The sequence below is a fragment of the Podarcis liolepis genome (genome assembly GCF_965112155.1).
Source record: "Podarcis liolepis genome assembly, chromosome: 7".
NCBI classification, from domain to species: domain Eukaryota; kingdom Metazoa; phylum Chordata; class Lepidosauria; order Squamata; family Lacertidae; genus Podarcis; species Podarcis liolepis.
Genome location: NC_139561.1, coordinates 52,060,708 through 52,074,511, shown reverse-complemented (window position 1 = coordinate 52,074,511; position 13,804 = coordinate 52,060,708). Strand labels below are relative to the sequence as shown.

The window sequence follows — 13,804 nt, the reverse complement described above, 5'->3', positions numbered from 1 at the left end:
GTTGATTTCTTATAATCTAGCTCTGGGTTCTTCACACTTAGAACATATTCATACTTTGCAACATAGGAAACGTACCTTAAACTAAATTGGACTGTTGGTCCAGCCAGCTCAGTGTTGTCCACACTGGCTTTCAGCAACTTTCCAGGGTTTTTAGGCAGGAGGCTTTCTCAGCCTGACCCGGAGGTGCTGGGCATTCAACCTGGGGCCTTCTGCCAGAAAAGCAGATGCTGTACCACTGAGCTGCAGCTCTTCTCCTTAAACTTCATGGTTTGGGGCTGCTGCCTTTCTCTGAACCCATTTGCAATCTTAAGTTTTCGCAGGCTCTTTTCCCGTCGTCAGTTTCTCGCTTCTAATTCTAATGTCAATGCTAATAAAATCCCATCGTAAAGGTGTTTTATACATGAGCTGTGCTACGTTATGGTGCTTGCAATATCATGCTCCCCGGATCACCACATTAAATCAAGATATTGGCATTTATGGCGCACTATACTGCCATCATGTGAGGTTATAATTTGGAGATGCTGCAGCTCATGATTGTATCTGAAATGGGAATCCACAGCAATAAAATGAAATGTCTTATAATAGGGCACTGTGAGAACTGTATGTGTGTGTGTGTGTGATGTGGAGTTACAGACAACTCTTTTGGAATAAATCTGGGTAGCTAATGGGATGCCCTCCAGATGTTGATGGACTACAACTCCTGTCACCCCCAGCCAGCATGGCCAAGGTCAGGGATGTTAGGATTTGTAGTCCAACATCATCTGGAGGGCACCATCAATTGTCTGCAAAACCATGTTTCCCTGTCAGTGAAGCCTTATAAAGCTTGTGTGTTGGGTAGGAGAGACCAACTTGCTCGCTGATGTGTATGTGTGACACATAAGGATAGGTTTTCAGATGGGCAGGCTTTCAGGCAAGCAAACTGACTAACGTCTTTGGTTCTGACAGCAAGAGCTGTTCAACATTGGAAAAGACTCCTATGAGAGGTGGTGGACTCTCCTTTCTCGTAAGATTTTAAGTAGAGGTTGGATGGTCATCTGCCCTGTATGATCTACTCCTTGCCTTGCAAAGAATTGGACTAAATGACCCTCAAATCCTTCCAACTCTATAGTTCTATGATTCTCTCTCTCTCTCTCTCTCTCTCTCTCTCTCTCTCTCTCTCTCTCTGTGTGTGTGTGTTTGTGTGTGTACACACATACACATACATAGATGCATGCAAGGCTGGTTTGCATATTGTATTTATTTACAAAGAAGCAGTGGCTGGCACACTTCACATTGTTGCGAGGGAGCCTGGTATTGAGTTCGTCATTCCTGGGCCAGCAGCCAGTAGCTGGCAGAGTTATGAATTAAAAATAAAATGGATATTTATAGATATGCTACATAATACTCCTTTTATGTGAGCTACTTATGTAGGATTCAGCTTGTGCGTAGCCTTGTCCAGTCCAGTAAAGTAATGAGGTGAAGTGCACCTATTAATATAAACAGCTGGTCGCTTTCCCTTGATTCACTGCATTCCTCGTGAAGAAAAACAAAAAATATTGGACCGAGGCTCATTGGCTCAGTAGTAGAGCAAACACTTTGCCTGCAAAAGGTCCCAGGCACCATCTCTGAGTAGAGCTGTGGAAGATTCCCATCTGAAACTCTGGAGACTCACTGCCAGTAAGTGGATGTAGACAATACTGAGTGAAATAGACCCCTTCAGAATTTAAGATTGACCTGCTTAGGAGCCAGACGAAACAGAGACATTCTGTTAAATGAAAGTATAGAGTTCGGATCAAAGGAAGTAATAGTAATAATACAATTCTATTCTGCCTTGGTCAGACCACTCCTGGACTACTGTGTCTGGTTTGGGGCATCTCATTTTGAGAAAGGATATTGACAAGATGATAAAGGGTCTGGAAACAAAACTTTATGTGGAACAGTTGAAAGAATTGGGAAAAGGAGGCTGAGAGGCTATATGATAGCCATCTTCAAATATCTAAAGGGCTGTCACATGAAAGATGGAGCGAGCTTGTATTCTCCTCCAGAGGGTAGGACTCAAACAAGTGGATTCAAATTACAAGAAAGGAGATTCCAACTAAACCTTAGGAAGAACTTTGTGACAATTGTTACAATGCATTGTACGTACTTCGCCAAACCTTTATTAGACATTACAAATATAGGCCATCATAGAACATCTATATATAAAATTTTAAAATATATACAAATAAACAGCCATGTAAAAATATGTAATAACGAGGATTTTCATTGGAGTTTCTTCCTGCTAAATACTGCCATTCACCACTCTAAGAAATACTATTGATAAAAACTCAGCCACCCTTGCAGTTACTTCTGGGTTAATGTCAGACAGATAGAATCTGATATTTTCATTGTCCCGTGATGTTAGACTACCCAGAAAATGGGATAGCATGCATCAGCGTAGCTGGTTGTGGAATGGACAGTAGAAAATTATATGTTCTACTGTGTCCGGCACATTCAAAAAACATCCGCAGTGGGACAGCTGATTGGTTGCCAGCTTCCAGACCTCCATATACTATCAACCAAAATGATTTGTTATTTTTGTTTTGGATTGAGTCAGGTAATTGGGACCATTTTGAGGTGGCATATTTTTATTTCTTTTCGGCCAGAACAAGGTGATGTTTTCTTGTTTCAATGAAGTAGAAAGGTTCTAGTTTGGTATTTTTGAAAATTTGGTGCAGTTTTCTTTTAAGTTGAAGACATTCATCGTCAAACCAGGGACTAGTTCTGTTTGTAAGTGACCTGACTTGGTGGAGTGTTAAGCTCTTCAAATGTTTTGAAGATTTCACTATACAGTGGTACCTTTGGATGCGAACGGGATCCGTTCCGGAGCCCCGTTCACATCATGAGCAGAACGCAACCCGCGTCCACGTGGGTTGCGCTTTGCCGCGCCTGCGCATGTGCGTGATGTCATTCTGAGCGTCTGCGCATGCGCGAGCGGCGAAACCCGGAAGTAGCCCGTTCCGTTACTTCCGGGTCACCGTGGGACGCAACCTGAAAACGTTCAAACTGAAGCGACTTTAACCCGAGGTATGACTGTATACTTCCAGAATGTCACTACAAGAATTAATGTTCTTTAGATTAAAGATTACCTGGTTTGTAAAATTAACTGTAAGTTTCCCCCCACTGCTACATTCATTTCCTGGGACCATTTTAACTGGGTCATTTGCTTATGTTGACAATAATTTGTGTTGTTACGATTAGTTATTTCTAAATCAAAGTTTAAATTTACAGACATCACCAATGGTTGGTTATCACTTTCGGTACATGTTTCAATTCTAAAGTCCATTATCAGATTTACAATGTCGCAGTGGACCAGCATATAGTCAATGACAATGCATCCTTAGGGGAACAATGCATTGTAACACATTATTGACAATGTAACACAATGTGTTGTCCACATTTTCCAGCAAAGATTCTCCATCAGCTAACAACAATAGATGAAGTTATCATAACTTTTAAACTTGCTTTTAAATTTGTAATCCAAGGTTTAAAACCAAATCCTGGATTCCCTGTGCAGGTCCAAAGACACTTTAGAAATGAAATTCGAAAATCAGCAATAAGAATAGCTGACTTGAGCCATAACCTTCCAAATTTGCTCTTGCATTTGCTGCTGGGTTAACAGCGTAGAAATCACCTCATTATTCCTGGGTCAAACAGATGGTGTAACAAGCTCTGAAAATGTTATTGTTGTGGTTGGGGTTCAAATAAGAAAAAGTTTCACCAGTAAAATGTATATCTGTCATGCAACTGTTATAAGCACAGGAGCCCCGTTGGGAGAAGCTTCAAAAACATGTATGCACTCTATGTTTGTTCCTTGTTCAAAATCCAAAATGTATATTGTTGTGGACAACCCAATGATCTGGTTTCAACAGATGGAGTTGGCAGAAGTGTAGAGTTTCTATTGCCAATTAGCTTTGTCATGTAACAGGGGTTAATTTCCCCCCTGAAAAGATCGCTTCCCCTGATGCTGTTGGTAGGTTAGTACAGTGGTACCTTGGGTTACATACACTTCAGGTTACATACGCTTCAGGTTACAGACTCCGCTAACCCAGAAATATTACCTTGGGTTAAGAACTTTGCTTCAGGGTGAGAACAAAAATCGTGCAGTAGCAGCGCGGCGGCAGTGGGAGGCCCCATTAGCTAAAGTGGTGCTTCAGGTTAAGAACAGTCTCAGGTTAAATATGGACCTCCGGAATGAATTAAGTACTTAACCCGAGGTACCACTGTATATGCAAAGTGGGAAGTGGTCTTAAGGAGGATGACTGAAATTCTACCTGCACCTACAAATTTCTCAACTTCTGCACAGTCTGACAACAAAAGACAGAGGGCTCAATTCTAAAATGGGAAAACTCGTAAAAGCACAGAATCATGAAAACTGATGAGGTTGGTAGAGCCATCTAAACTAGTCTGCTGTCATAAAGGAGGAACATCCACATACATGGTGTTGAGAGAGTGGATAGAGATAATTTGTTCCTTTTCTCCCATAATACTAGGTGTATTATTGAAATGAAAATTATTAACAGCATCTTCTGCACATATCAAAGAAATCACTTCTTCACACAATGTCCAATTAATTCATAGCCATAAAATGTGTTGGCCACAAGCTTAGATGACCTTAAAAGTGACATAGACAAAACTCAGGCAAGTTAGGGATGGTTGATAGTGGCAGAGGGCTGTGGATGCCCTGTCATGCTTGTGCTTTCCTAAAAGCACATGGCTGCCCACAAGATAATAGAGCCTTGGTCTATCTTTGTGTTCACCAGCTCTAGACTATAAGATCCACTTTCACCATCAGTAGGGATGGGAAAATCTGTCAATTGCAGTTTTTCTTGGTTTCTCATTTTTCCAATTTTAAATTCAGTTCTTCTCATTTCCTCATCAGTTTTTTTTTAAGTCCTCATGAAAATCCGTCAGATTTTGGTGTTAATTTCTCCTAATATACACATTTGCATGCAATTTTGCTAATATACTTTCCCCCCAAAACCAATGACCCCTAATATATGTGTTTTGTTTGTTCATTTCACTAATATTTGCACTTCTATGTACATTTTACCCTAACAATGTGCCTTAACTAGAGAACTGCATTGCAAAATTCAGAGACCTGAATTTAAAGGATTTCTGTGTTTCAGTTCCTGTATTGTTTCAGAAAGTGTGAATTAGTTAGATTGGCTTTTATATGCGAACTCCATTGAATTTGTCCCTCATCCCTAAACACCTGTAATAGTTCGTCTGGAGAAGCAGTGGCTGCTGCAGAGCTACTATTTTTTTCTGGATCCTTGGAGGATTGAGTCCCAGTGTATAATTTCAGAAAATAATAGTCTCAGTGAAATGCTCTAATTGGGGATAGGTTGGGTTTTCTCCAGAGTGTGGTCTCTTGCGAGCACCTTGCTGATTATCTACAGTCTGTTAAAGAGAAAGAGACACTACGCTCCTCCCCAATTTGATTTCTGCCGGGCTTGGGAGCCCAGAAGATGTTGAGCGTATTCCCCACACGACAAGGCTTCCCGTTCTTGCCTTCAAGACTCCTGATTATAAAGGGGTGAGGAAAAAAGAAAGCGCATCGTCACAAATTATAAATGCAAATGCAAGTTCCATCTATTTAAGCAGTTACTACAGTCATGCCACATCTTTCTTCCAAGGAACTCAAGGTAGTTTACATGTGTTCTTCTTCAGGCCCATTTTACTCTCACAGTAGTAGCCCTGTGAGGTAGGTTAGGCTGAGAAAAAGCCACTGGAGCAAGGTCACCAAGTGAGTTTCATGACTGGGTAGGATTTGAATCCGGGTCTCGCCAGTTCTAGTCCCACAACTGCACCACAATGGCGCTCCAGAACTATGGTTCCTAGTTAAGTGTCAGAAACATTTCCCATCGTGATGATGTAAACTGGGTAAAATTAAACAATACTGAACAGAATAGTAGAGTTGTGGAGCTGGAAGGGACTGTGAGGGTCATCTAGTCCAACCCCCTGCACTTCTGGAATCTTTTGCCCAGCGTGGGGTTCGAACCCACGACCCTGAGTCTCATGTTCTACCAACAGAGCTATCCCTAAGTTTTGTTCTACCCATTAGCAGGAATTTCCAGAGCTTCTGTTTAATGAAGCTTTCAGGGGCCACATGCCAGTGGATAGTGGGGCCAAGACATAAGTAAGCACAGCAATGGATGTGGTTCTTGCCTTTATGCACTGCCACCCCTTTTAACCCTGAATGGACATCTTGGTGATGCTGCTGTTTAAACTGCATTCCTGAGGGTAAGTTCCTGCTCCTTTCCATGGACACAACCCAGGATAAATTAACTGCAAAGAACCATTCATTGTCAGTGGGAGTTTAAAAAGAGCCATCTTTATATTTCTCTTACCGAATAGCCGTGACACTAGGTGAGCCTGCAACCCCTGAGAATCAGATCAACCTTGTGGCTTGTAAAGTTCTGCACAGTGGGCTGTGCAGAAGAACAATACAGCTGTCAGGTGGTGGTGTGGTTGCTCGAGAGCAAACAGGCAAGACTCTGACCTGTCTTTTCCAGGCTTTATTATTAGTGCAAACTATAAAGCAGTTAATTTAGCCTGGGTTGTGTCCATGGAAAGGAGCAGGAACGTACCCTCAGGAATGCAGTTTAAACAGCAGCATCACCACGATGTCCATTCAGGGTTAAATAGTGCAAACTATTTACAGTGAAGAATTCATCATGCGAAAAGCTGGGTTGGATGAATCCCAAGCTGGAATTAAGATTGCTGGAAGAAATATCAACAACCTCAGATATGCAGATGACACAACCTTGATGGCAGAAAGTGAGGAGGAATTAAAGAACCTTTTATTGAGGGTGAAAGAGGAGAGCGCAAAATATGGTCTGAAGCTCAACATCAAAAAAACGAAGATCATGGCCACTGGTCCCATCACCTCCTGGCAAATAGAAGGGGAAGAAATGGAGGCAGTGAGAGATTTTACTTTCTTGGGCTCCATGATCACTGCAGATGGTGACAGCAGCCATGCTTCTTGGGAGGAAAGCAATGACAAACCTACACAGCATCTTAAAAAGTAGAGACATCACCTTGCCAACAAAGGTCTGTATAGTAAAAGCTATGGTTTTCCCAGTAGTGATGTATGAAAGTGAGAGCTGGACCATAAAGAAGGCTGATCGCCGAAGAATTGATGCTTTTGAATTATGGTGCTGGAGGAGACTCTTGAGAGTCCCATGGACTGCAAGAAGATCAAATGCATCCATTCTTAAGGAAATTAGCCCTGAACACTCACTGGAAGGACAGATCATGAAGCTGAGGCTCCAATACTTTGGCCACCTCATGAGAAGAGAAGACTCCCTGGAAAAGACCCTGATGTTGGGAAAGATGGAGGGCACAAGGAGAAGGGGATGACAGAGGACGAGATGGTTGGACAGTGTTCTCGAAGCTACCAGCATGAGTTTGACCAAACTGCGAGAGGCAGTGGAAGACAGAAGTGCCTGGCGTGCTCTGGTCCATGGGGTCACAAAGAGTCGGACACGACTTAACGACTAAACAACAAAATTTACAGTGAAGAGTGTCGCAAGTTCATGTCTGGCTCACTTGCTAGCAGAAGCTGGGAGTGGGCGGTCCTTATACCTCCTCCAGCATAACAGCCGCGTGACCACCAATCTTCTCCTCCCTTCCCTGTGCCTAAACCTACTGCACAGACTGGGCGCTGGCAAAGGGGTACTTCCCTCCCCTCCGGTTTGCTCAGGCTAGGCTCAGGCTAGTTTGAGCCAACTAGGCTCTTCCTAGCATCCCCTGCTCCCACCACTTCCTCTCCACTGGAAGTGGGGCTTCCCTCCTCACCAGAGGAGAAACTGCTTCGCAAGATTTTCGGAGGTTCCCTATAACACAACTGCCCTTCCACCTCTCGCCTCTGAGCTGATGGCAGTTCCCTGACAACAGCAATAGCATTTTTTTCATTAAAGTGACAGGTAAAAGCAGCATTAAAACCCAATCTTTTTCAGATTAAAAGTCCTTAACAGACATGGGGAGTTTGATGCCCAAAGGATGATGACGTAGGTTCCAGGCAAGCCTTCCTGAAGTTTTTGTTTGTTTATACAGTATTTTTATCCCTCTTTTCAGCTGAAAAGGCTTCCAGAGTGGCTTAGATAAGATCAAGAACAAACCAGGCAGCATAGTCGTCCTACTTTACAAAGGAACATAAGACGAGCCCTACAACTGGATCTGGCCAAAGGCCCAGTCCAGTATCCTGTTCTCAGAGCGGCCAACCAGATGCCTATGGGATGCCCACAAGCATGACCTGCGTCCTGTAGTTGAAGGACTGTCTACCCCAAATCTGTCTTAAAGATAAAGAACCAAAAGAAGGGAGATCAGGAAGGGTCCTGAAGTTGCCCACCAGCAGCTAGCTAACAGACACACCAGGTCACAGTCTTCCTTCTTTGGTGGGATGGAGTGTATTTCTCTCTAAATAATAATAATAATAATAATAATAATAATAATAATAATAAGAAGAAGAAGAAGAAGAAGAAGAAGAAGAAGAAGAAGTAGTAGTTATTATTTATTATTTGTACCCCACCCATCTAGCTGGGTCTCCCCAACCACTCTGTGCGCTTCCAACAAAGATTAAAAATACATTAAAATGTCACACATTAAAAACTTCCCTAAACAGGGCTGCCTTCAGATGTCTTCTAAATGTCAGGTAGTTGTTTCTCTCTTTGACATCTGATGGGAGGGCGTTCCACAGGGGGGCGCCACTACTGAGAAGGCCCTCTGCCTGGTTCCCTGTAGCTTTGCTTCTCACAGTGAGGGAACCGCCACAAGGCCCTCGGCGCTGGACCTCAGTGTCCGGGCTGAACAATGGGGGTGGAGATGCTCCTTCATGTAACTATTCCCACGTTTGCATCTATACAAATATACATCAGCATATGCAAATAGCTATCTTCTTTTTCAGAGGTGCATATGTAAGCAGCCTCCCAACAAGATGGGCCCTGCCTGTAGACTTGCAATCTAAACGTTACGGCCAAAAAATAAAAAAGGGAGGAAGAGACTGCAAGGAGATTCCTGCATTGCAGGGGTTGGACTAGATGACTGTTGGGGTCTCTTCCAGTTCTATGACCATAACTCCTGTGGTAGAGTATTTGCTTTGCATGCAAAGTGTTCCAGATTCAATACCTGGTACCTCCATGTAGGTATGGGAATGCCTCCTGACCCAGAGAGCCACTGTCAGTCATTGTAGACAATTCTGAGCTAGATGCACCCAAGGGTTTGACTCAGTATCAGGCAGTTAGTTCCCTATGTTCCTAAGAAGAAAACAAGCAAACCCAAGCATTCATTCTTAAAGTTACTAAGTTCTTTTACTGTCCACTTGAATGAAAGCAGTTCAGGATGTGAAGCAGCTAAATGGAGCTTTGCAGTCAAATGTGTTGACAGAAAGAATTCCGATTCCCTTCTCTCCTTTGACTGTAGCCTCATAGAATGTCTGCTTCTAGATTCATAGTTCAGGGAGAGAAAGAATCAAAGAGCACCCTGATCCCAGCAGGATTCTAGCTTCCTTTAAAAGGCTATGCATGTGCATTCTTGTTTGCTGGATCAGCCCAGGGTATTATGAGTGCAGTGCCAGCTTGCTCAGGCAATTCTCCATTAAAGGTGATGGAGAAATTCTGTTCAGTGTGCATCTAAACGTGAACTTACCTGACTGGCCCTTTCTGAAATAATATGTGAGGTAAAACACAGCCATCCTTCAAAACTTGCACTTCTCTGATTTTTACAACGCAGAGGGTGACTAGTCTAGCCATTACATCTTATTTCAATACTGCATCCAAGGACAATAGCTGCTGCCTTCCAGCATTTGCCGCCCAAGGCAGTGTCTCACTCTCCCTAATGGTAGGGCTGGCCCTGAAGGTGCCCATATGCAATACTTCTTATAAAACCACCAATCCGCTTTTGAGAAAAGAAAAAGTAGCATTTGATCTAGGAAATGAGAATGAAAGAGCCTGCCTTGGAGGTACGGAGATTAATAACACTATAATGACTCATCCTGGCATTTCCCCCCTCCACAACAAAGCCAAATTAACAGTCTCCCTAGGTAATGACTTTAGAAAAACAGTGCAACGTCTGAGAGATTTAAACCCCTCTTTAATGACCACCCTTCTGCCCTTGGCCAAAAATAGTGATACCAACAGCAGAGGCGTAAACTAATCTGGAAAGGGGTCCAGAGGGGATAGAACTTCCCTTATTTTGCAGCCCACATGATGGTTAGGCTTAGGAAATCAGATTGCAAAGCAGAACAGGCAGAGAAAAGGCTTAAGGTCCAACTATGAGTTGTTAGGATACTCCTGTTCCCCCTCACAGAGCTACATTTCCCAGATTGATTTTGTTATGTACTGAAGTTCTCACCCTGGGCCAGCAGGGGGATACTGTAGATAGTTATGCAAATGAAGGATCGAAAAGTGACGTTCAGTGATTAGATAGTTTTAGAAAGTTGCAACAGTTACGCTGTTCTGGAGCTCTATATAAGCAGGCTGACTGAGCTCCTCAATTCAGTTCTGTTCTGGCCTTTGGAATAAACAAGAGCTGTTTGAAGAATTGCTGTGACGTCTGATATGTTCGCCCACAACTTAACAGATTTAACGATCAATCCTTCATCGCTGGGCATTCTGAAAATTTTAGCTCTGTGAATGGTGAATTGTGGTCTCCTAACAGCTCTCAGCACCCTTAACAAACTACATTTTCAGGATTCTTTGGGAGAAGCCGTGACTGTTTAAAGTGGTACCATACTGCTTTTAATGTGTAGTGCAGATGGAGCCTAAGTGAGAATGTCCATGTGTGGAACCTATCACGATGTTATAGGCATTATGTGATGATCCTGCATATGTGGACCAGCCACACACATTTAAATCGAGACACTCATGCAGATGTTTCTTTTACTGAAAGAATAATGATGAACTGAAACCAGCTAGGCAGGTCCAACTGAAACACTAGCAGGATGAGCTAAAAAATTGTTTTGTTTTGCTAGTCACACAGAATGTTTTAATTCAAGCAGCGTATGACAGCAGTAATTGCCCTAGTTCTGACCATCATACGACTCAGTCACTAGGAAGAAGAAGAAGAAGAGTTTGGATTTGATATCCTGCCTTTCACTCCCCTTCAGGAGTCTCAAAGCGGCTAACATTCTCCTTTCCCTTCCTCCCCCACAACAAACACTCTGTGAGGTGAAAGCCAAGGAAGAACATTTTGTGACCTTTTTTAAAAAACACCCAGTAAGGGACACTGAGGTGTTATCAGTTTCCTGCTGTGCTCAGTTGCAATTGCCAATATGTGTTAACTCAAAATTATATTATATTATATTATATTATATTATATTATATTATATTATATTATATTATATTATATTATATTATTAGTAATCACCTTGACAACAAAGGTCTGTATAGTTAAAGCTATGGTTTTCTCAGTAGTGATGTATGGAAGTGAGAGCTGGACCATAAAGAAGGATGATCGCCGAAGAATTGATGCTTTTGAATTATGGTGCTGGAGGAGACTCTTGAGAGTCCCACGGACTGCAAAAAGATCAAACCTATCCATTCTGAAGGAAATCAGCCCTGAGTGCTCACTGGACGGACAGATCCTGAAGCTGAGGCTCCAATACTTTGGCCACCTCATGAGAAGAGAAGACTCACTGGAAAAGACCCTGATGTTGGGAAAGATGGAGGGCAAAGGAAGAAGGGGACGAGATGGTTGGACAGTGTTCTCGAAGCTACCAGCATGAGTTTGACCAAACTGCGGGAGGCAGTGGATGACATGGGGTCACGAAGAGTCGGACATGACTGAACGACTAAATAACAACAACATTTATATTATATTATATTATATTATATTATATTATATTATATTATATTATATTATATTATATTATATTATATTATATTATATTATATTATATTATATTATATTATAATATATTATAATATTATATTATATTTATTATATTATATTATACCTTGTAACAGAGTTTCAACTGCTGTTTTACATTGGATGTATGATGTGGCATCTGATCCATTAGACAGAATGGGCTACTGGCCCTCCAACATTAGTCTGCCCTCCTTTCCATGCCTCCACCTTCCTGCCCGCCTGCCAGGGGGCGTGGATCTGCCTGCCAGCTTCCTCCTTGTCTCAGTGTTGCCCTTTTCGAACTCAGCAGGGAGGAGGAGGGGGACAAAACTAGAATCAGTTGACACCTCTACCTGAGCAAAGGCTCCATCTACTGTCGGCCTTCCGCCCTAAAAGTTTCAATAGGCACCAACCACCACTGTGCCTATCAGTAATCAAACTTGCAATGAGACCTGCACTATAAAAGTTGGAAAGATGGTTAAAAGCCAAGAGTGCTCTTAACCATCCCCTTTCCAGCCACAGACCTCAAAGCACACATGATTAGTTAAGAGCCAAAATCTTTTTGGTCAAAGTTAAACTTTTTATTCAGCATACATCTGGGTATAATACACTTGCGTTTTGCCTGTATTTGTAAGAGGGATGGGTGAGGAGAGTTGCAAAACTTCAATTAATACTATTAACAATGAACATTTTATTACTATGTTTCTCCCGCTAATCTGATGTTGCTGTTTTTTTCTCCCTCTCTCTTCAATTTCCTGGCGTTTGCCTTTTATCTCTTCCACAGGATATTATGCTACCTTGTAAGATGAAGAATGCCGGTTTTGATATTAAACTGAAGCAGGGCTGGGAATGGAACAAATGCTCACCCACAAGTAAAGAGACAACAATCTTCTTTTTTGAGATGAATTAAATAAAGTGAAATTCACCAGTAATCCATTGACACCATCTGACCTGAAGCCTGGCAGGGACCCTTCCTTATCTTTTCTTCCATCTTCAATGAATTAAGTACATTTGCTAAATGTTTTTATATCAGAAATAAGATCCTGATCCCACTGGTTTGGGAAAGAACGCAGACAAATGAATTGGTTTGGGAAGCAAAGATTGGAGGTGGAACTTGAGTCGGTCCAGACACTATCTGAGCTGACTGAGGAATAGAGCACTGTCAAAAGACTAGGCCAAGCGTGGGGAACCTCAGTCCTGGGGGGGCGGGGGACGGGACGGATGTGGCCAACCAAGCCTTTCTGTCTCTCCCAGGCTTCATCCATAGGGATGGAGGAGAAATTGGATTTGGTTTGCATCTCACTCACACTTCCCCAAAATCATATGTAAACTGATTCGCAGCAGTCCTTCAAAATCTGCACTTCTCTGAATTTTAAGCCTCCAATCAAATAACATGTACAATAATGTTGTATTATTTTATTGTTGTTAGCCGCCCTGAGCCTGGCTTCGGCTGGGGAGGGCGGGATATAAATAAATTATTATTATTATTATTATTATTTGTATACAAGGAGAAAGTGTCCATTAAAATGCATATATTTTAAAAAATATCCGTAAAATTTCTTATACTATGGAAACTCACATGTAAAAATGTGCTTATTACAAGAAATGCACACTAAAATGCTGATGATTGCAGACATAATAATAATAATAATAATAATAATAATAATAATAATAATAATGCAAACTGATGAGGAAATGTGGAGAATTTCAGACTGGGAAAAATGAGTAGCTAAGAGAAGACAAAACTGACAGAAGCGAAAGCTGACAAATCCTTCCACCCCTCTGGTCCCTCCTGCCTTTAGCTATGGCCCCGCCCATTTTTGCTGTTGGCCCTGCCCACTTTTCACTCTGGTCCTGCCAGCAGCTGCTAAAGGGGTGGTCAAGCTTTCTCAGGCTAAGGGTCACATTTCCTTCTAGGCAACCTCTCAGGGGCCAC

General features: G+C 42.3%; 1 long non-coding RNA gene across 1 annotated transcript; it reads left to right on the top strand.

The window, feature by feature from the left end:
• The first annotated feature begins 820 nt into the window (after window positions 1–820).
• On the top strand, window positions 821–12,793 carry LOC310712279. Its single transcript, XR_014528838.1, has 2 exons — window positions 821–983; window positions 12,653–12,793. It is a non-coding gene; the product is annotated as an uncharacterized lncRNA (long non-coding RNA).
• Window positions 12,794–13,804: the final 1,011 nt, after the last annotated feature.